Source organism: Rana temporaria, chromosome 3 (assembly GCF_905171775.1).
Source record: "Rana temporaria chromosome 3, aRanTem1.1, whole genome shotgun sequence".
Lineage (NCBI taxonomy): Eukaryota > Metazoa > Chordata > Amphibia > Anura > Ranidae > Rana > Rana temporaria.
The window spans coordinates 331,984,194-332,008,415 of NC_053491.1; positions in this window are offsets into that span (position 1 = coordinate 331,984,194).

A 24,222-nucleotide genomic window follows, 5' to 3' on the forward strand; every position below is an offset into this window, starting at 1 on the left:
TCACTCCAGTGCATGTAGACAGAAAATGGCTGTAAATAGGATGCGGTCGATCTGCAACATTAAGATGCAATAAGAGACCGCAGGCTTTTAGAGGTTAAAACAGGTGGTGAGGGGGCAGCGTAACCCAGAACAGAGTTAGGACAGGTGGGAAGAAAGAACCCGACAGAAAAAAACAAGAGCAGGTCAAAGAACAAGGCCAAACCCTCTCTGCCTTCTGATCAGCCTCCCAGAACCAGGCCTAATCAGTGTTTATGACTAACAACAGACTGCATATCCCGCTGCCATAAACTTGAAACATTCCGAGATACTAGTGGCAGCAGCTGGCAGAGGGGAGATCACATAAGGAAGCATTCCACGTATACAGGGTCAATGCACTAAGCAAAAAAAAAAATTATTTGTTGTTTATGTCCTGACAACTTTTAAAGTATTAAACCAAAGCCCACTAGTTGATCTTCCTTAGCTCAGTTTAAAGCTAATTATATAGATTTCGGGGAGCCGAAATAGTGGATATTGGTTCATCCTTAAAGCATATTTAAACTGAAGGCGGTAATAAACCCAAAAGCAAATATTTATTATATTGCAGTTTACCAATGCATAGCTGCATTAGTGTTCTTTTTTAGTCTTTCTTTCTTTTATTTTCACCTGGTAATCTGGACGCTAGGTCTGTTTTCCCAAAGAACAAGCAGTAGCAGTTTAGAGGGATGAGACAAACCATTTATCACTGACAGGGGTGCTTACAAAGATCAGCTTGTATTTACTTATGTAAAACTTTTATCCCAGAATGAAAAAAAAAAATTGCTGTAACTGCTTATAAAATACTCAAAGTGGCTCTGTACACTGTACCTGTGATCTGAGCTCCCCAATGACAGCTTGGATCACAGTCATTGATGGCTGTACAAGCTGGCCGTGGGTGTTTTCTGATGTGCCATTAATAAATGGCACATCAGAAACAGGGGCGGATCCAGAGTCTAGTCTCGGGAGGGGCACTACCAGATTTTTTTTTTTTTGGCCAATTTAGCAGGGAAATGGCTGGTGTTGGCACTTCAATGATCACGGCACCATGGTTGTTATGATATGAGGATGATTGAAGCGCATTATTTATATTATTACATTGTAATATCAAATGAAATGGTTCAACTCACCATAATGTAGAATCAGTGGGAGTCCCGAGTGTGTCACTTGCCACGCCACCTGCCACCAGATGCAGCTTGTCACTTGCCACGTCACCTGCCACACGTTGCGGATTGTCACTTGCCACGTCACTTGCCACATGTTGCGGATTGTCACTTGCCACGTCGCCTGCCACACATTGCAGATTGTCACTTGCCACACGTTGCGGATTGTCACTTGCCGCGTCACCTGCCACACATTGCAGATTGTCACTTGCCACATCACCTGCCAAAAGTTGCGGAATGTCACTTGCCTGCCACCAGATCCAGATTGTCACCTGTCACATGTTGCAGATTGTCACTTGCCACGTCACCTGCCACACGTTGCGGATTGTCACTTGCCATGTCTCTTGCAACACTTTGTGGATTGTCACTTGCCACGTCGCCTGCCAAATGTTGCGGATTGTCATTTTCCGCGTCACCTGTCACACGTTGCAGATTGTCACTTGCCACATCGCCTGCCACAAGTTGCGGAATGTCACTTGCCTGCCACCAGATGCAGATTGTCATAGGCACACGTCACCTGCCACATGTTGCAGATTGTCACTTGCCCCATGTTGCAGGTTGTGACTTGCCACATCACCTACCACAAGTTGCGGATTGTCACTTGCCACGTCACCTGCCACATGTTGCGGATTGTCACTTGACTGCCACCAGATGCAGATTGTCACTTGCCAAGTCACCTGCCACATGTTGCGGATTGTCACTTGCCACGTCACCTGCCACATGTTGCGGGTTGTCACTTGCCACGTCACCTGCCACATGTTGCGGGTTGTCACTTGCCACGTCACCTGCCACATGTTGCGGGTTGTCACTTGCCACATTACCTGCCATATGTTGCAGATTGTCACTTGCCACGTCACCTGCCACATGTTGCGGATTGTCACTTGCCAAGTCACCTGCCACAAGTTGTGGAATGCCACTTGCCTGCCACCAGATGCAGATTTTACTTGCCATCTCACGTGCCACACCTTGCGGATTGTCACATGCTAAGGTGGTATTTTGCTTGTCGGGCAGCAGAGAGATGATGTAAGTTACTGCAGGGATGCAGGGTGGGCGCTAATGTAATCTCTCTGCTCCCCCGGCCTCCAACTTGTTGGCCAGTCGCCCGCTTACCCACAGAGCCGACCAGTTGACCACCCACTCTCTGACTCTCACTCGCCGTCGAGCCCCCCTGCCCACACACCGAGCCCACGCTGTCACATACTTGCTCTGTCACTCGCACGTGGACTTGCGGAGCCAGACTCTCTGGTGCCACCGAGTTTAGCAACTAGAAATTAGCTAATTTCTCTGGGGTGGCAATTGCCCTGTTGCCACCCCTGGATCTGCCCCTGATCAGAAATAGATGTCCACCTTTCCACCGTTCTTATGTGTACCATGGTAGTGAAGAAGGTAAATAATTATCTTCTTAAAAGCACCACACTATAGAATCATTCAGGCATGTGGCAATACTCTACCCAGCTTGCTGAGAAAACACTGTAGAGGCATAAACCTATATAGCTTGCCAAGCAGACAGTATGGACAGTGCCACCTTAACAGCATCATGGGCCCCTGCCTCTGGGCAAAGTAATGCACATGGGCCTCTACCCTACCAGAGAGACAGTAAACTACAGCGTGAGTCTGAATATAAATTTTACTCGTTTTTTTTACAACTTTTTAAATCATGTTTAATCTATGTTTTATTTTTATACATTTTTATGGAAAATGCTATAGAAGGCTGCGCTCCCTTTCTAAGTGCCAACCCCAATTCTATGTTTTAACCAATAAAGTGCTACCTGTGCTAAAGTGCTATATATTCAACTCATAAATCAACCATGAATAAAAAAGTGCATGAAGTCCATTCAGAAAGGTGCATATAAGTCATCCAAAAAAAATATTAATAGTCCCCAAGTTTTCTGTGCAACTACAGCAAATGCAAACAGATATAAAAACACACACACACACACACAATCACACACACACAATCACACAGCCTTTCAAAAAATCAGCAGTACAGTACCTTCAATCACACAACCGGGTACTGCACTGTACGGGGAGGCAGAGAGTACAGCTTTCGCTGAGTGTGTTCGATGTCTGACAGAGCTCCCAGTGCTGATGCTCTCTCTAAGAGCCACACGGTTCCCTCCGAGCAGGGGTGGGGTTGCCAATGTAACCCCTGTGACCCCAGTAGCTACGCTACTGGGCTGGTAAATTACATATTTACTGGCCCCTTCCCTGTTCTCCATCCCTATGTACCTGCAGCTGCTGCCGGCAGAAGAGGAGAGGAGGCAGGCCCAGGCAGCAAGGAAAAAAAATGGTTTGTGGTTCCCCCCAAAAATCCATACCAGACCCTTATCCAAGCACGCAACCTGGCAGGCCGCAGGAAAAGAGGGGGGGACGAGAGAACGCCCCCCCCCTCCTGAACCGTACCAGGTCACATGCCCTCAACATGGGGACAAGGGCCTCATCCCCACAACCCTTGCCCGGTGGTTGTGTTGGGCCTGCGTGCAGTGGGCTTATTAGAATCTGGAAGCCCCCTTTAACAAAGGGGTCCCCCAGATCCCGCCCCCCCCCATGTGAATTGGTCACGGCGTACATTGTACCCCTACCATTTCAGAAAAAAAGTGTAATTTTTTTTATAAACCACAGTACACAGTGGCCTGGTACGGTTCAGGAGGGGGGAGGCGATCTCTCTTCCCCCCTCTTTTCCTGCGGTATGCCGTTTTTTTCAATTACTTTTATCTGTATTGCTGGGACCCGACATTTCATTATAGCCGCGAGTAGTTTTAAATTACTTTTTTTCCTTTAGAAATTTCATTTTGTGCAGAAACTGTTATAAACACGGGAAAGATGCACTACTTTACAAGCATACTATAGACACCCCCTAGGTACAAAATTTAAAGGAATTTAAAGGAATATTTCACTTTTATTGTTTCACTTTAAGCATTATTAAAATCACTGCTCCCGAAAAAACTTCTTGTTTGCATTGATACATGTCCCCTGGGGCAGGAGACGGGTCCCCAAACATTTTTTATGACAATAACTTGCATATTAACCTTTAAAATTAGCACTTTTGATTTCTCCCATAGACATTTAAAGGGTGTTCCCCGTCTTTTGGATTTGCCGCGAACATCCCAAATTGTTTGCTATTCGGCAAACGGGCGAACAGCCAATGTTCGAGTTGAACTCATGTTCGACCCAAACATAAAGCTCATCCCTAATCTGGAACATAATTCCATGCCGACTCAGAATAGCTTGTGTTTGGCCACTCTGTGCCATTATCTGTTCAGAGTATTTTAGGCAAATTTGCCAAATTGTTGTTGACTTGGGCAAAATATTGTTCAAATTTATCTGCAGCTTTATCTTTGCTGTGTAAAAGGTATAACACAGGACACCTTTAAGCCCCACTTTGGGCAAAATTAGTATTCAATAGACTAGTTAGGCACACATATACCATGTAATATTATTTTCTCCATTAAACTCTGAATTCATCTGTTCTTCCAGAAAAGTCATCCTTCAGAGGCTCACCCTCAAGTATTTCCTGTCCAGGGGACCGGACATTTTTGCCTACTGTATGTGCATTAGCAGTCTCCTCATTCTTCCCCAGATGGAGGAGGAGGTGGGGATTAAAAAGGGGATCAGGGAACTGGATGCAATTACTCCACTGACACCACCCAAAGACCCGCCAAACCAGAAAACAAACCTCCTGATGCATGCTGGGATGTGTAGGTTCCTGCTGACATGCAGCACTAAGGTCTGCCTGCCCACATACAGCAGGGAGAGAACAATCAAAGGCAGATTTCTGTGACATCACAGGTAAGTATATGTATAGATTTTCGCAGGCTTTGAAGGTTAGATCAGTGGTTCTCAACCTTTCTAATGCCGTGACCCCTTGATAAAATTTCCCAAGTTGTGGGGACCCCTAACAGTAAAACTATTTTCAGTTTCAGTTTTCTAGACAACTGCTTAGAAGAACCCATGGTGCTGATTGTTGGGGCAAGGTCAGATGAGTCTGGGCATTTGAAACCTTTGAGATTGACATCACCTGGTCTTCCCAGATGATGATTGAGAACAATCCATGACACTGGCAGGTCTCAGCTTTGCAAAGGGGATAGTGCATGCTATAAATTCTGCAGGATGCCCAAACTTTTGCAGACGCCATTTTTTTGTTTTCTGTAATTTTTAAAGTGTAAATGATGGAAATAAAATCTAACTTTTTTTGACATATTATAAGAATGTCTAATCTGTAATTTGATGCCTTTTGGAGATTTTTCCATCTTTCCTTGGCTTCGTTATGCACATTAATACAAATTTTTACCTGGGGTGCCCAAACTTTCGATCCCCACTGTATGTGCACATACATTTGATTATCATCCATAGGTGTGCGCACAGTGAAGCAGCACACTGATGAGTCCATCTCTCTCCATTGCTTCTTATTCTATAAGTATGCTTCTTGTCAGAAGATGAACTGTTTGGCTATTTGTACTTTTATGTCTTAAAGGGGTTGTAAAGAAAAAAAAAAATTTCCCTAAATAACCAACTTTACCTTAGTGCAGTCTGCCTTCACTTACCTCATCCTTCAATTTTATTTTTAAATGTCCTTATTTCTTCTGAGACATCCTCACTTCCTGTTCTTCTGTCTGTAACTCCACACAGCAATGCAAGGCTTTCTCCCTGGTGTGGAGAAAGCCTCTTTAGGGGGGAGGGGGCGAGCAGGCAAGTCAGGACACTCTCTACTTTGCAGATAGAGAAAGGAGCTGTGTGTTAGTGGGCGTCCTGACACTCCTGCTCGCCCCCTCCCCCCTCAAGAGGCTTTCTCCACAACAGGGAGAAAGCCTCGCATTACGGTGGTGAGTTACAGACAGAAGAACAGGAAGTGAGCATTTCTCAGAAGAAATAAGGACATTTAAAAGCAAAATGGAAGGATGAGGTAAGTGAAGGGAGGACTGCACTAAGGTAAAGGAAGCTATTTAGGGAAAACATGTTTTCCTTTACAACCCCTTTAAGCTTTGTATATGCTTATTGACAATTGGCCGGTTCAGAAGGAACTGGCCAAATTTCGGTACGTGTGTACCAGTGGCGGGTAGTGCTGGTACTAGCATAGCTGTATCTAGGACGGAATGTCATGGCCCTCCACAGTAGGTATCTCATCTGAGTGTAATAAACAACGAATAGCATTTCCCCACACACACATACAGTATACTGTGCTTTTACGTGCAACCATCTAATTCATGTTGTGGTATGAACAAGTGCTAAAGAACAGCTGACCTGATGTAATTAGCACACTGGTTAGGCCTCATACACACTGAGGGGCAGATTCACAAAGATCTGCACCCGCGCAGCGTATCTGAGATACGATATGCCGCCGTAAAGCCCCGTACACACGGTCGGATTTTTGGCCAACCAACTTCAAAATCCGGCACTTTTCAAATTAGTCCGACCGTGTGTACGTTCCATCGGACCAACTTTTTTGGCTTCCATCGGACAAAAAGTTGGGTCTGTGAACTGACCAACTTTATGTTCCGAAAAGTCCGATTGTGCAAAGTGCGACTGTGTGTACAGAAAACAATCGGACTTTACTAAAAAGTCTAAATGCGCATGCCCCGAAATAAAGAGCACCCGGAAGCCATCTGTCTAGTAAAACTAGCGTTCGTATTCGAAAATGCTCATTCGTCACGCGGCAAGTTTCGAATTCTCAAAAAGCAGCGCATATTCTCTTTTTCTTTATAATGTCCTAATATGTACGGATTGAAAACAAATGTATTTACTTTGGATTAGTGTATTTTCTTGATATGAATCCAGCCTTTTTTTTTATATTTCTTTCAAATTCCAAAAAAAAAAATATCCCCAATTCTTTATGCTGGGCAAAGTAATAACTACTCTATTTGTGTCCCTTCAATTTTAGCAAAGGGCCTGCCTACTCACAAACTGACATTTGACTTTCCACACATAATCCACGAGTTTTTAGCATCATCCTTTTATTTAAAAAAAAATGTAAAAAAGAATGACAGATCCAAATACAAAACAACAGGAAGGCAGCAATTGAAGAACTGGTTGACTTGGCAAAGCCTCTGTACCCCAGGGCATACATAAATTATGTTCTAATCTCCAAACTTGGGGACCTGAGCATGAACTTAAATATAAGGAGCCCAAGAAGATTGTGGTCTCCAAAAGATGGGGAGCAGCAGCAGCAGACATATCTGTGCCCAGGCTGTGGTACTTCAACAGGCTGATATTTCTGCATACCAAACTGAACCACGACCAACACTCTCCACACTTCAAACCTCATCAGCTGAGGCCTTATATTTTTTAGCACTCCCACCACAATACAAAAACCAATAATATATTAAAACTAAAGATTTTCTGCCATTATTCTAGCATTTTTTTGTAAGCCAAACCTAAAATTACACACTCAACTTCAAATAATAGAAAAAATATGTTCCAAATCATAATATTTATAGACAAATTAGTATCCCCTAAAATCTGGGCTCTGAGTTGGCCACTGACCCCCATGCTGCTGGGGTGGGTTGGCTTGCTGTGGTGGGTTGGCTTGCTGGGGTGAGTGGGCTTGCTGGGGTGGGTAGGTTGGCTGGTGTGGGTAGGTTGGCTGGTGTGGGTAGGCTGGCTGGTGTGGGTAGGTTGGCTGGTGTGGGTAGGCTGGGTGTGCTTGGAAGCTTGTCTGGGGTTGGTAGGCTGTCTGTGGTTGGTAGGCCTGTTGTAGATTGGCTGGAGGTGCGTGTTCTAAATCACATACATGTGAAATAGGGGTTAGCTCCCGTCTCCTGGCCTTGCTAAGGAGCTGGACCATGATCCCCTCACATAGCTCCCTTTGATCGGCATCAATTTCACATAGTTTATTGGCTATAAAACAGCCAAACCCTTCTGCACTATCGGGTGCTGTGGTGATGACCGATGTGGCCCTACTCAAGAATTCGGCTGTTGCATCATCTAGGTGTTGCCTCTTCTTGGTCCTTTTCCTAGGAGGGTTCAGTGTAGGGATTCTGCATTGTGTGGACTGTCTGCTGGGCCCAGCCTCTTCTTGGCTGGCAACGTCCTGTGTCTGAAAAAGGAGCATCATTTCTTTTTTCTTGCCATCATAACAACACATTAATATCATAGTATATCTGAATGCCCATATTTTCATGAATACTATACCTGTGTCAAGCTGAGCTCCTCCTCCTCCTCCTCCTCCTCCTCCTCCTCCTCCTGAGTTGGTTCAGCCTCAGTATCTGTGGCCTCTGCTGATGCGGATGGAAGTGTGGAAAAATGTTTTCGTGGCTCAGTTTGGTCCTTTAAAAACATCAGGCTGCTGAAGTACCATAGCTTGGGCACATACACATCATCTGCTGCAGCTCCCGATCTTTTTGAACCCTCAATCTTCTTGAGCTCCCTCAGAAAAGTGCTCCTCAGGCTCCCAATTTTGGCTTTGATTTGTGTCTCGTTGGTCCTGGGGTACACAGTCTTTGCTTCTGCCACCAGTTCATCAATTGCTGCCTGCCTTTTATTTTTATTGGAGTAGTCTTTATTGGTGACCTGCCACAGACATGTGTGAGATCTATACAGCTCAATAAAAGCTGTGATGAAGGCTTTTGAATTCAGCTTTCCACCCTTTGCTTTAGGCATGTTTTTTAGGAGATATCTGCAATAAAGGATACAATACAACCAATAAGTGCTTGCTTTAACTTCCTAACCTGCTTATACAATCTCTGTTTGCTCTAAGCTAAATCATGCAGTAACCACTAGTGTCCCAATGTATTCACCTACCTTCGTTCCGCGTATACCTTCCGCTGCACGTAGAGTCGTTCCGCTAGGTTCGTGCATGCGTCCGTGACATCGAGCGCTCGTTCTTGATTTATATAGCCTGCGCATGCGTGAAGCTTCGCTCTACGTGCGTCATGACGCTGGGGCGGGACCACATTCCTTTTTCTTCATGCGACATTCTGGGATGTGTGAGGGAGAACGTGATGGCGGAACCCACGAAAACGAATAGGCCCCGCAGTGGAGGCGTTTATAGAAAACACAAGGCCACCCCCATGAGCAAGGGGGAGATGGTGAAGATGGTTCGCATCTTTGAGAAGTACGATTACGATTGTAAACTCGAAAATTATGATAGGCCCAACAGCCATAAAGACTGGGTTCTGGAGAAGGTCCTCGCGGTATTGGAAGGAGATTATGGTGTCCAACGAACGAAAGACCAAATCCGCAAACGATGGTCAGATTTGAAGCACAGAGAGCAAGAAAATTTTGAAGCCATTCACCGCACCATTATCAAAAGAAGTAAGTACATGTAATTAGAGAATTATTTGTCTGTACATTATAGATGGATGAAATTTAATGTGTTTTTTTTTCTGGTGGGGCCTACAGAAGAAGTTAATGCAAGTTTACAAGCAGTTCATTATAATTGTAAAGTTTTTCTTATGTCTTGGCTACTTTTGTCAAATCCTTAATATACTGTATTCTATTTTTTTCCACAGGACAAAGGCACAGAGAAAGACACCACAGGGGACAAAGGGAGGCTTCCCTTGGCCGGGCTCCAACAGGGGAGAGAACAGGGGAGACAACATGCCCAAAATCTGCCCCAAAACGTAAGTTAACCAGTTCCCGACCACCGCATGTACACATACGTCCACAATATGGCACGCACAGGCACATGGGCGTATAGGTACGTCCCCGCCTTACCTCGGTTCGGGGGTCCGATCGGGACCCCCTCCGGTACATGCGGCGGCCGGGAACGGTGTACGGGAGGTCCGGGAGGAGGGGGCGGCTACTGGTTTCCAGCCGTCCCCTCTCGATCTCCCTCGGCGAATCGGATTGCAGCAGAGCCCTCCCTGCCTGTGTAACTGTAAACACAGGCAGGGAGGAAGTGACGTTTTCTCCCCTCTGGCGGTCTTTTCGTTTGATTCCAGAGGAGAGAAGACGTCAGTACTGTGAGTTGCACCAACAGCACACTGACACAGCACACATAGGCACATAACCCCCCCCGATCACCCCCCCAGCACCCCCAGATCACCCCCTGTCACAGTGTCACTGATTGCAGTGATCATTTATTTTCTGATCACTGCTTTTAGTGTCAGTGTGACAGAAAAAAGTGTCAGGGCAGTTAGGTTTAGGCCCCTTTAGGTCCAGGGTAGCCCCCTACCCCCCCCCCAATAAAGGTTTAACCCCTGATTGCCCCTAAAGTTAACCCTTTCACCCCTATTGCCAGTGTCACTAAGCGATCGGTTTCTGATCGCTGCATTAGTGTCACTGTTGCCGCTAGGCAGTTAGTTTTTTTTGAGGTTCGCCGCCAGGTTTATATAGCGTTAGGTACCCCCATAAATAAAGGTTTTAACCCCTGATTGCCCCTAGAGTTAACCCTTTCACCCCTATTGCCAGTGTCACTAAGCGATCGGTTTCTGATCGCTGTATTAGTGTCACTGTTGCCGCTAGGCAGTTAGTTTTTTTTGAGGTTCGCCGCCAGGTTTATATAGCGTTAGGTACCCCCATAAATAAAGGTTTTAACCCCTGATTGCCCCTAGAGTTAACCCTTTCACCCCTATTGCCAGTGTCACTAAGCGATCGGTTTCTGATCGCTGTATTAGTGTCACTGTTGCCGCTAGGCAGTTAGTTTTTTTTGAGGTTCGCCGCCAGGTTTATATAGCGTTAGGTACCCCCATAAATAAAGGTTTTAACCCCTGATTGCCCCTAGAGTTAACCCTTTCACCACTGATCACTGTATAAGTGTCACTGGTGACGTGGTTAGCCAGTTAGTTATTTAGTTATTTTAGGTTCGCCACCAGGTTTTTAGAAAGCGTTAGGTACCCCCATATATTACCGAATAAAGGTTTTAACCCCCTGATTGCCCCCTAGTTAACCCTTTCACCAGTGATCACCGTATAAGTGTTACGGTTGACGCTGGTTGGTTAGTTTGCTGTTTATAGCATCAGAGCACCCGCCGTATATAACCCAATAGGTTTAACCCCCTGATCACCCGGCGGGTGATATAAATTTAATTTTAGCGCCAGTCAGGGTCTGCGTCACCCCAGGCAGCGTTAGGTTAGAGCCAGTACCGCTTACACCCACTCGCTAAGCATACACCCCCCTTAGTGGTATAGGATCTGAACGGATCGATACCTGATCTGATCAGATCTATACTAGCGTACCCAGCAGTTTAGGGTACCCAAAAACGCATTGTTAGCGGAATCAGCCCAGATACCCGCTAGCACCTGCGTTTTCCCCCTCTGCCCAGCCCAACCCACCCAAGTGCAGTATCGATCGATCACTGTCACTTACAAAACACAAGACACATAACTGCAGCGTTCGCAGAGACAGGCCTGATCCCTGCGATCGCTTACAGTTTTTTTTGAAGCGTTTTCTACATTTGCTTTTCTATAGTCAGGTGCTTTTTTTACCTGTGAATCCTTACCATTGTACCACTAAATTTGAGTCCAAAATGGCAAACCGAAGGTACAATGATAAGCAGGCCTTGGAGTTCATGTGCATGTCAGATAGTGAAGAGGAGGAGGTCACGCATCTGACAGATTCTGGCTCAGAATATGAACCCATTTACGACAGCGGCTCCATGTCAGATAGCTCGCACGACGAAGTTGAGGTCCCTGCTAAGGCCAGGCGTACCCGATCCCATTCTGATGTTGTTGAGCAGCAAGAACCGCAGGACCCTCGTATGGAGCAGAGATCCAGTACTAGCGCCGCTATTCCTTCTGGTGAATTGGCAAGCACCAGCGGCCTAGTACACCCTGGTCGTTTATCCAGCACTGCAGTAACACTTGGTGACGTGGCGAGTCCCATAAGTGCAGTTGAAGCTGGCGATGTGGCAAGCACAAGTAGTGTCCCGCTGCCACCAAGAAAAAGACAGAGACAGGCCCGTCGTGCCCATAGTGCCCTTCCTGTAGAATTTGCCTATCCTGATTGGGTCCCCACCACTTCTACAGCACCTGTACTTCCCCCATTCACTGGCCAACCCGGTATTCAGGTGGATACAGCGAACTTTATGTCACTTGATTTTTATTCGCTGTATTTCACGGAAGATCTCTATAGATCTATTGTGGACCAGACCAATTTATATGCTGGTACTTACATCGCCGCTAACCCCCAGTCTCGCCTTGCCAAAGAATGGAAACCTCTCGAGGTTTCCGAATTTAAGACCTTTCTGGGCCTTACCCTCAACATGGGCATACACAAATTTCCGTCATTGCGGATGTATTGGTCCACACATCCCATTGACCATATGTACATTTTCTCTGCTCACATGGCCAGGAGACGATACGAGGCGATCCTGCGGTTCCTGCATTTCAGTGACAATGCACTTTGTCGTCCACGTGGAGACCCTGAATTTGACCGGCTCTACAAAATTCGGCCCCTCGTAAACCATTTCAACGAACGTTTTGCAGCCTTGTTTAATCCCCAGCAGGTTGTATGCGTTGATGAGTCCCTGATTAAATTTGCTGGCCGCTTGTCTTTCAAACAGTTCCTTCCCAGCAAGCGTGCCAGATACGGGGTCAAGCTCTATAAGCTCTGTGACAGGGCCACAGGCTACACATGGAGCTTTAGGGTTTACGAGGGAAAAGATAGTCAGGTAGAGCCGGAAGGATGCCCAGATTACATGGGGAGCGCTGGCAAGATTGTTTGGGACTTGGTGTCACCCTTATTCGGAAAGGGGTACCATTTGTATGTGGACAATTTTTACAGCAGCGTGCCACTTTTTAGCCACTTATTTGATCAACAGATTGGAGCATGTGGCACCGTGCGACCTAATCGCCGGGGCTTCCCCCAGCGGCTTGTAGATGCCCGTGTTAGGCCGGGGGCGAGAGCCTGCTGCAGATGTAAAAATTTGCTCGCTGTGAAGTGGCGGGACAATAGGAATGTTTTCGTTCTTACCACCCTTCACGCAGACACGACAGTCCAAATTCGTACGGCGACTGGTGTTGTGGAGAAACCCCTCTGTGTCCACGAATATAACCTTAATATGGGAGGGGTGGACCTCAACGACCAGTTGATGGCGCCGTATCATATTGCCCGTAAGACGAGACGCTGGTACAAAAAAGTGTCTCTACATTTATTTCAATTGGCTCTACTGAATGCTCATGTCGTATACAGAGCTTCAGGACGGAATGAATCCTTCCTTCAATTCCAGAGGGATATCATCACAGAACTCCTGTATCCAGGCGGTATTGTACCTCACCATCTCCTACCAAATGCAGTAAGCCGACTGCATGAGAGGCATTTTTCTTATGTCCTCCCGAGTACCCCTACCCAACGAGCCCCCCAAAGAAAATGTCGTGTCTGTACCAAGCGCGGATTTAGGCGTGACACCCGTTATTTTTGTCCCAAATGTCCTGGCAATCCTGGTCTTTGTATTGGTGAATGTTTTGAACGCTTCCACACACACGTTAATTATTAGTGTAGGGTGAAACATTTCACAGGCTAGGCACACTCACACAGGGTCTCCCAAGATGCCATCGCATTTTGAGAGACCCAAACCTGGAACCGAAAAGTTGAAGTTACAGTTCACAGTTACAAAAAAAAGTGTTAAAAAAAAAAAAAAAAAAAGTAAAAAATAAAAACACACAAAAAAATATAAAATAAAAAAACCAAAAATAGTTGTCGTTTTATTGTTCTCTCCCTCTCTATTCTCTCTCTATTGTTCTGCTCTTTTTTACTGTATTCTATTCTGCAAAGTTTTATTGTTGTTATGTTTTTTCATGCTTGCTTTTCAGGTATGTAATTTATTTTACTGTTTTCAGGTACGCCATTCAGCTGTTGCGCGGACTTATTTATCTTGACAGCAACAGCGTTTGCTCCCACGATATATAAAGCCACGACTCCAGTGCTGTAGGAGGTGATTTCACCACCACAGTTAAAAAAAAGAGCATATATGCCGAAGCATGCGGGCAGCAGGGGCGGAGGAGCGATTTTGCTCCTAATGCCGCGTACATACGGTTGACATTCCTACGGAGGCTTTCCCGTGGAAAAGTCTGACCATGTGTACACGGCATAGAAAAGTCCGACCGTGTGTACGCGGCATAGAAAAGTCCGACCGTACGCGGCATAACTTTTTTGCGGGAGGATGCCCCCATGCTTTGGCATATATATATATTTTAGGCACAGGTTGCGTTAAAAAATGTTTTATTTTTTACTATGTTTTTTTATAGGTATTTGCTTTGCAGGTATGGTATGATCTTACTGTTATACTGGAATGTTACTTTGTTTTAATGTTAACCATCATTTGCTTAGCAGGTACGCCATTCAGTTGCAGTGCGGATTTATTTAGCGTGACAGCAACAGCGTTTGCTCCCACGATATATAAAGCCGCGACTCCAATGCTGTAGGAGGTGATTTCACCACTACAGTTCAAAAAAGAGCATATATGCCGGAGCATGGGGGCATTAGGGGCGGAGGAGCGATTTTGCTCCTAATGCCGCGTACATACGGTTGACATTCCTACGGAGGCTTTCCTGTGGAAAAGTCTGACCATGTGTACACGGCATAGAAAAGTCCGACCGTGTGTACGCGGCATAGAAAAGTCCGACCGTACGCGGCATAACTTTTTTGCGGGAGGATGCCCCCATGCTTCGGCATATATAAATGGTGCATGTATGCCCATCATTAGAAGTGGGTGGATGAAGGGAGGTATTCTAATGGTGGGCATACCCACCGATCAATCTTTTTTTTGTTCAGCCAACAGACTGCATGAAAAAAAAAAAGATTACAATACATGTCCAACAAGAACCATCAACGTACTGGTATGTTGCAGGACTTTGAATGGTTATACCAGAATGATGCCTGCGGGTTTAGGCATCATCTTGGTATCATTCTTTTCAGCCAGCGGTCGGCTTTCATGTAAAAGCAGTCCTAGCGGCTAATTAGCCTCTAGACTGCTTTTACATTCAGTGGGAGGGAATGTCCCCCCCCCCAGATATAAACGGCGCCATTGAGAATATGGGAAAGCATTTTATCACACCGATCTTGGTGTGGTCAGATGCTTTGAGGGCAGAGGAAAGATCTAGGGTCTAATAGACCCCATTTAAAAAAAAAAAAGAGTACCTGTCACTAACTATTGCTATCATAAGGGATATTTACATTCCCTGAGATAACAATAAAAATGGTAAAAAAATAAATAAATGGAAGGAACAGTTAACAAATAAAATAAAAAAAGCGAAATAAATATATAAAAAAATAAAAAAATAAAAAAAAGCATCCCTGTCCCCCCCTGCTCTTGCGCAAAGACGAACGCAAGCGTCGGTCTGGAGTCATATGTAAACAGCAATTGCACCATGCATGTGAGGTATCACCGCGAAGGGCAGATCGAGGGCAGTCATTTTAGCAGTAGACCTACTCTGTAAATCTAATGTGGTAACCTGTAAAGGCTTTTAAAGGCTTTTAAAAATGTATGTAGTTTGTCGCCACTGCGCGTTTGTGCGCAATTTTAAAGTATGTCGTGTTTGGTATCCATGTACTCGGCCTAAGATCATAATTTTTATTTCATCAATAATTTGGGCAATATAGTGTGTTTTAGTGCTTTAAAATAAAAAAAAGTGTATTTTTTCCCCAAAAAATGCGTTTGAAAAAACGCTGCGCAAATACTGTGTGGAAATTTTTTTTGCAACACCTACCATTTTAATCTGTAGGGCCTTTGCTTTAAAAAAATATATAATGTTTGGGGGTTCAACTTTACTTTCTTGCAAAAAAATAATATGTTTTTATGTAAACAAACAGTGTCAGAAAGGGCTTTTTCTTCAAGTGGTTAGAAGTGGTGATGTGTGACATAAGCTTCTAATTCTAATTGTTGTGCATAAAATGCCAGGACAATTGAAAACCCCCCCAAATGACCCCATTTTGGAAAGTAGACACCCCAAGCTATTTGCTGAGAGGCATCTTAAGTCCATGGAATATTTTAGATTTTGACCCAAGTTGCGGGAAATATAAATATATATATATATATATATATATTTTTTTGCGCAAAGTTGTCACTAAATGATATATTGCTCAAACATGCCATGGGCATATGTGGAATTACACCCCAAAATGCATTCTGCTGCTTCTCCTGAGTACGGGGATACCACATGTGTGAGACTTTTTGGGAGCCTAGCCGCGTACGGGACCCCAAAAACCAATCACCGCCTTCAGGCTTTCTAAGGGTGGAAATTTTTGATTTCACTCCTCACTACCTATCACAGTTTCGAAGGCCATAAAATGCCAAAATAGCACAAAAAAAACCCAAATGACCCCATTTTGGAAAGAAGACACCCCAAGGAAACTGCTGAGAGGCATGTTGAGTCCATTGATTTTTTTTTTTTTTGTCCAAAGTGATTGAATAATGAGAAAAAAAAAAAAAAAAAAGAAAAATGTGTCACTAAATGATATATTGCTCACACATGCCATGGTTATATGTGGAGTTGCACCCTAAAATACATTCTGCTGCTTCTCCTGAGTACGGGGATACCACATGTTTGGGACTTTTTGGGAGCCTAGCCGCGTACGGGACCCCGAAAACCAAGCACCGCCTTCAGCATTTCTAAGGGCGCAAATTTTTGATTTCACTCCTCACTACCTATCACAGTTTCGAAGGCCATAAAATGCCAAAATAGCACAAAAAACCCCCAAATGACCCCATTTTGGAAAGTAGACACCCCAAGCTATTTGCTGAGAGGCATGTTGAGTCCATGGAATATTTAATTTTTTTGCCCCAAGTGATTGAATCATGACCAAAAAAAATTAAAATAAAAAAATGTACAAAACATTGTCACTAAATGATATATTTCTCACACATGCCATGGTTATATGTGGAATTGCACCCCAAAATACATTCTGCTACTTCTCCTGAGTACGGGGATACCACATGTGTGGGACTTTTTGGGAGCCTAGCCGCGTATGAGACCCCGAAAACCAAGCACCGCCTTCAAGATTTCTAAGGACATAAATTTTTGATTTCACTCACACAAATCTTGAAGGCAGTGCTTGGTTTTCGGGGCCCCGTACGCGGCTAGGCTCCCAAAAAGTCCCACACATGTGGTATCCCCGTACTCAGGAGAAGCAGCAGAATGTATTTTGGGGTGCAATTCCACATATAACCGTGGCATGTGTGAGAAATATATCATTTAGTGACAACGTTTTGTATTTTTTTTTTTTTGGTCATTATTCAGTGACTTGGGGCAAAAAAATTAAATATTCCATGGACTCAACATGCCTCTCAGCAAATAGCTTGGGGTGTCTACTTTCCAAAATGGGGTCATTTGGGGGGGTTTTGTGCTGTTTTGGCATTTTATTGCCTTCGAAACTGTGATAGGTAGTGAGGAGTGAAATCAAAAATTTATGCCCTTAGAAATCCTGAAGGCGGTGATTGGTTTTCGGGGTCCCGTACGCGGCTAGGCTCCCAAAAAGTCCCACACATGTGGTATCCCCGTACTCAGGAGAAGCAGCAGAATGTATTTTGGGGTGCAATTCCACATATAACCGTGGCATGTGTGAGAAATATATCATTTAGTGACAACGTTTTGTATTTTTTTTTTTTTGGTCATTATTCAGTGACTTGGGGCAAAAAAATTAAATATTCCATGGACTCAACATGCCTCTCAGCAAATAGCTTGGGGTGTCTACTTTCCAAAATGGGGTCATTTGGGGGGGTTTTGTGCTGTTTTGGCATTTTATTGCCTTCGAAACTGTGATAGGTAGTGAGGAGTGAAATCAAAAATTTATGCCCTTAGAAATCCTGAAGGCGGTGATTGGTTTTCGGGGTCCCGTACGCGGCTAGGCTCCCAAAAAGTCCCACACATGTGGTATCCCCGTACTCAGGAGAAGCAGCAGAATGTATTTTGGGGTGCAATTCCACATATGCCCATGGCATATGTGAGAAATATATCATTTAGTGACAACGTTTTGTAAAAAATATTTTTTTTTTTTTTTTGGTCATTATTCAATCACTTGGGGCCATAAAATTAAATAATCCATGGACTCAACATGCCTCTCAGCAAATAGCTTGGGGTGTCTTCTTTCCAAAATGGGGTCATTTGGGGGGGTTGTGTGACATCTTGGCATTTTATGGCCTTCAAAACTGTGATAGGTAGTGATAGGTAGTGAGGAGTGAAATCAAAAATGTATGCCCTTAGAAATCTTGAAGGCGGTGCTTTGTTTTCGGGGCCCCGTACGTGGCTAGGCTCACAAAAAGTCCCACATATGTGGTATCCCCGTACTCGGGAGAAGCAGCAGAATGTCTTTTGGGGTGCAATTCCACATATAACTATGGCATGTGTGAGCAATATATCATTTAGTGACAACTTTGTGCAAAAAAAAATCAGTTTGTCATATTCCCGCAACTTGTGTCAAAATATAAAATATTCCATGGACTCGACATGCCTCTCAGCAAATAGCTTAGGGTGTCTACTTTGGCTATTTTGGCATTTTATGGCCTTCGAAACCTTGATAGGTAGTGAGGAGTGAAATCAAAAATTTGTGCCCTTAGAAATGCTGAAGGCGGTGCTTGGGTTTTGGGGCCCCGTATGCGGCTAGGCTCCCAAAAAGTCCCACACATGTGGTATCCCCGTACTCAGGAGAAGCAGCAGAATGTATTTTGGGGTGCAATTCCACATATAACCATGGCATGTGTGAGAAATATATCATTTAGTGACAACTTTTTGTAAACATTTTTTTTTTTTTTTTTTTTCGTCATTATTCAATCACTTGGGACAAAAAAATTAAATATTCAATGGACTCAACATGCCTCTCAGCAGTTTCCTTGGGGTGTCTACTTTCCAAAATGGGGTCATTTGGGGGGGTTTTGTACTGCCTTGCCATTTTAGCACCTCAAGAAATGAGATAGGCAGTCATAAAATAAAAGCTGTGTAAATTCCAGAAAATGTACCCTAGTTTGTAGACGCTATAACTTTTGCGAAAACCAATAAATATACGCTTATTGCGATTTTTTTTACTAAAGACATGTGGCTGAATACATTTTGGCCTAAATGTTTGACTAAAATTTAGTTTATTCGATTTTTTTTACTTTTTGTTATAAGAAAAATCATTTTTTTTCAAAATTTACGGTCTTTTTGCGTTTATATCGCAAAAAATAAAAATCGCAGAGGCGATCAAATACCATCAAAATAAAGCTCTATTTGTGGGAAGAAAAGGACGCAAGTTTCGTTTCGGTACAACATTGCATGACCGCGCAATTACCAGTTAAAGCAGCGCATTGCCAAATTGTAAAAACACCTCTGGTCTTTAGACAGCGTATTGGTCCGGAGCTTAAGTGGTTAATAAAAATGCTAATGTGCTTTTGCCAGTGACAGGGGTGTTTATAGATAGGACAAAGGCCATGGGCTCAGGACAGAACTTAAGGGGTACATTACACTTTATGTTAGATGCGTGGCTCATCACTGACCATTAATGACACATTTGCAGGGTAGACATGGGTAGAGGAGAGGCCCTGGGGATCAGAGTCACGCAAAGTCACGCCTGGTAGATTTCACATCATATAAACCATATTGCCATAGGAAACAAGAGTGATGGGTGTCATCTGCCTGAGTTGTTTAATGTTTAATGTGGCCAATATATAGACATGTATTCACACATTTTTAATGACATCATACTCCTGTTCCCTAGCATTGCGTTTATTTTAATAATGCATAGTGTATTGCACTAGTGTGGAGCAAACTGATTCACCAGGGCAAGGTTGGTGTACTTTAAAAGCAGCACATGTGATTATGTTAATATAATGTAATTTTGGCGAGGATTCATAGATGATTTATTCTTTCATTTTAGAGGATTGTGAGTGTGCTCAGCACCAACCTTTGCAGGATTTGGAGGATAGTGCCGGACACAGCAAAGAGCCACCAGTCGACAGCACATCCCCAGACACCAGATATGCTGAGGGTGAAGGAGTGCAAGAAATGCAAGATGAGCCTTCGGAGGTTGTTGTTTGCCCCAGTAAGTTTTTGGAACATGTGCCTTGCAAAATCAACACCTGTTTCTTGTTTCGATGTCCACACCACACACGCCTACACCACAATAGCAAATTATTTAGTGTATTCAACATTTGAGCATGTAGAAGGGAGAGGTGGCAGTGGTGTTTAGGTAGATGCAGGTGAAGACACATGGATATGCACCTGGCCCAAGGTTTACAGAGTATTATCTGTAATGTGTACATTCACTAGTAGTGTAGGTGTATTATGAAGATGAAAAAGGTTGTTAGGACTAATTGAGTGTCTAGGTTTAGGTAAGTATTTCATGAAAATAGACCATATTATTTTTTTTTTTTTTTTTTTGGATTGCCTCAGTCACTTGACCATCAAACCCATTCAAATTTTTTTTCTTCTTCCAAGGCCACCAACTACCAGGATGCACTATTGGTCGGATCAGTGCTGATATGCTGCAGGCAATGACAGAGCTGGAAAATCTCAAGGAGGCTGCCACTGGTGTTCAGAGACGAATCAGGGATTATTACGACCTGTTAGCAAAATTTTAGTTGTTTTCTATCGTACATTTCTAATTTCAAATGTTCCCTTGTGTTCATTGTTTTAACCTGGAAATATTTGCAATTAGCCTTGTTTGCACATGCTCAGTTTGTGAGAATTCAAAGAATTTGCACTACTTCTCTTTGCACTACGCACATTTTTGACCATGTGACTTTTTTCGCCAATACAATACTTTAATTGTTTGGTCATTACCACAAAATGACAATCTTTATGTGTGATTTCTGGGTCTCAGCTGAGTGTTTATCCACTCTTCTTCTCCTGGTGCCTACAAATGTCATTTTGTTCTTTTTTAAGGGCTAGACCTTAAAATCAGACAAAAATGCACATCCAAAAATGCCCAATGTATCAAGGACAAAAGTGGAACAACTTGTCATTATGACCCTGGGATTGCACCAGGAGAAGGAGAGTTGAGAAAGACTGTGCTAAGGGTCAGTTCACATCAGACGCAGTTCCATTCATTTTGGTGTGCATTTTTGTATGCGACAAAGATGCAGGCACAGTGTTTGACATGCACTCCATTATGGTTCCGGTCGGCTCTAGCTCACAACATGGTAGTCCGTTTCCGGTGATAAGGATGACTACATGTTGTGAGCTACAGCCAACCAGAACCCACTGAGCGCATGGAGACCACTGTGCATGCCTTTTTGCCCCACCCAAAAATGGAACACAGAATGAACAAAAGTGCATCTGGACAGACATTTACATTAGTAAATTTGAGTTTGGTGCGTGAAGAAAGCTGAAAATGTTAAAATTTCTTCTCAAAACACTTGGCAATGTCTAGGGCTGGGTTTTAAAAGATGCATGTTTAGCGTTTAAAAAAAAAAAAAAAAACACAATTGTGTTATTCCTGAACTACCAATGTTTTTGTATTTTGTAAACTGCCAAAAAGTGACATTGGATTGTGCAGGATTGAACAATTATATTTTTTCTAAAAATTTGTGGCTTCTTCTTTATCTGATCACTACTACCAGTATATTTGCATATTTGTCTTGGGAAAGTGATAGTGTATTAGTGGAAAAGTGGTGTAGCAGAACCAAAAGGCATAATAATACTACACATAGCTGTTTCAAAATTTAGAAAGGCTAATTCAACATTTGCTTGGTTCAAAATATTTAATGCTAATCACAGCAACATTTTAGAAATCAGTAAAATAATAGTAATAAACACAGATAACAGCATCTGGAAATTGAAATTTGGGTTTTCAAAAGGAACATCAGAAAGCTTCTCAAAAAACTACAGGAGATCTTGCTGCCAAGGCACTGCCCCTCTACCCACAAAATAGTCCATATATTGCTTCCGCACCAGACGGGCATTCTGGGAGGAGACAGCAGGTCTAGTTAGTTGCAGGGCTGGCATCACTGCGTCTTCAGCTGGCCGTCCACCTGAGGGGTCATCAGTATGGCCGGAACCAATGTAGTTAGCAGCATTCCTCCGTAGAAAATTATGGAGGATGCAGCAGCACAACACCACATGATTAATTTTGTATTCCGCCAAGTGAATGGCAGTCAGAAAAAGGCAAAAACGACAGGACAAAATGCCAAAGGCGTTTTCAACCACCCTTCTGGCACGAGATAGTCTATAGTTATAGATCCGTTGCTCAGGGGTGAGGTTCCTCATTGGAAAGGGCTTCAAAATATGTTCCCCAAGAGCAAACGCCTCATCTGCCACAAAAACAAAGTTGAGGCCCTCCACGTTGTTCTGCGCAGGTGGCAAATGTAAGGTGCCAGACGTAAGACGCTGATAGAATTCGGTATGAGCCATGACACCTCCATCAGAATGACGACCATTCATACCGACATCAACATATAAAAACTCATAATTGGCAGAAACAATAGCAAGCAAAACTATGCTGTTAAAGCCCTTATAATTACAAAAATAAGAGCCTGAGGCCGGGGGAGGAACAATTCGGACATGTTCGCCATCAATGGCACCCCCACAGTTGAGAAAATTCCACTGATTGGCAAACTGGGCCGCAACATCCTGCCATTCCTCAGGGTTTGAAGGAAACTGTGGAGTCAAGCAAAGAAAAATTAGTTAATACTTGAGCACAAAATATTAGCAGCAATTTTAACACATACATTATAGGGGCAAGAGAACACTAAAATATATCCAAACATTTGTTGAATAAAAATTAACAAGCAGAGCTAATAATATGCTTCCTGACTCCCTCTGGTGGCAGATTAAATACATTTTGGGGAGATAATGTTGAATGCTTAAAGTTTGGCAAGTGTTAAGAACTCTCTCCTTTTCCATGGGACCAATATGGTGAACCAATGAAGGATCAGGTTGCAACCGACTTGGGTTTTTGTGATTGACACACCAGAGGGTAGACAATAACATAATATATACAAAAAAGACAAAGTACAAATAAAATATTTTTGAGAAATCATGAAGTGTATCAAATGTGAAAACAAAGAAAATAACTTACCCGAATATAGTCCTTCTGCAGGACTTGAATAATGGCACAGCAAGTGTCCGGAATTATGTGTCGCAGAGCCTGGGGAGAGATCCCAGTGGTGAACTTGATGTCCTGGAGACTTCTTCCTGTGGCCAAATAACGCAAAGTGGCTATGAGCCGTTGCTCTGCAGGAATAGCAGGCCTCATACAGGTGTCCTTCTTGCTAATATATGGGGACAGCAAGTTTAGAAGACGCTGGAAGCAGGCATCTGACATCCGAAGATAGTTCCGAAAATCATTCGGATTGTTTTCTTGCAGCTCCTTGAGCAATGACATATGGGAAAATTGGTCCCGCTGAAGCAACCAATTTTTGGTCCAAACAGTCCTCCTCTTCCTGGTCCTGGTCCGGGCTTGAGCAATAGCCAGAACTCCAAGCCCATAAACAGCCCGTTCTCTCGCTGGATTCCGCAACATTTCGTTATCGAGCGAACGCACGCAAAGTAACGACCAAAAAGGCATGAAAATGGAAATCGGGAAAACACTCACACGAAACGTCAACTAACTATATAGTAGCTGATGGAACGCAACGCGTGACGTACGAAAATAGAACTTACTCTTTGAATCGCGTGGCAGTACGTTAAAACGTCACTACGTTCGTGTTGGTTGCCGAAAAAGTCAGAGTGTGTGTATGCTATGGGTGTGATCAGACAAATCAATTAAGTCAAAAATCCAAGGGAAATTTTGTTGGATGTCCGACCGTGTGTACGAACCTTAACTTACCTGGCTTTGGTTTGAATCCTGAAAGAATTTGCGCCGTAAGTTACGGCGGCGTAGTGTATCTCTCGTGGCGTAAGGGCGCGGAATTCAAATGCGGCGAGTAGGGGGCGTGTTTCATTTAAATGAAGCGCGTCCCCGCGCCGAACGAACTGCGCATGCCCCATCCCTAAATTTCCCGCCGTGCATTGCGCTAAATGACGTCGCAAGGACGTGATTGGTTTCGACGTGGACGCAAACGAAATAAAGAAAATTCAAATTTAATGCGGGAACGATGGCCAAACTTTGCGTACGCCACCAAATAGCAGCTTTAACTATACGCTGAAAAAAGCCGAACGGAAACGACGTAAAAGAATGCGACGGCCGCTCGTACATTCGTGGATCGTCGGAAATAGCTAATTTGCATACTCGACGCGGAATACGACGGGAACGCCAC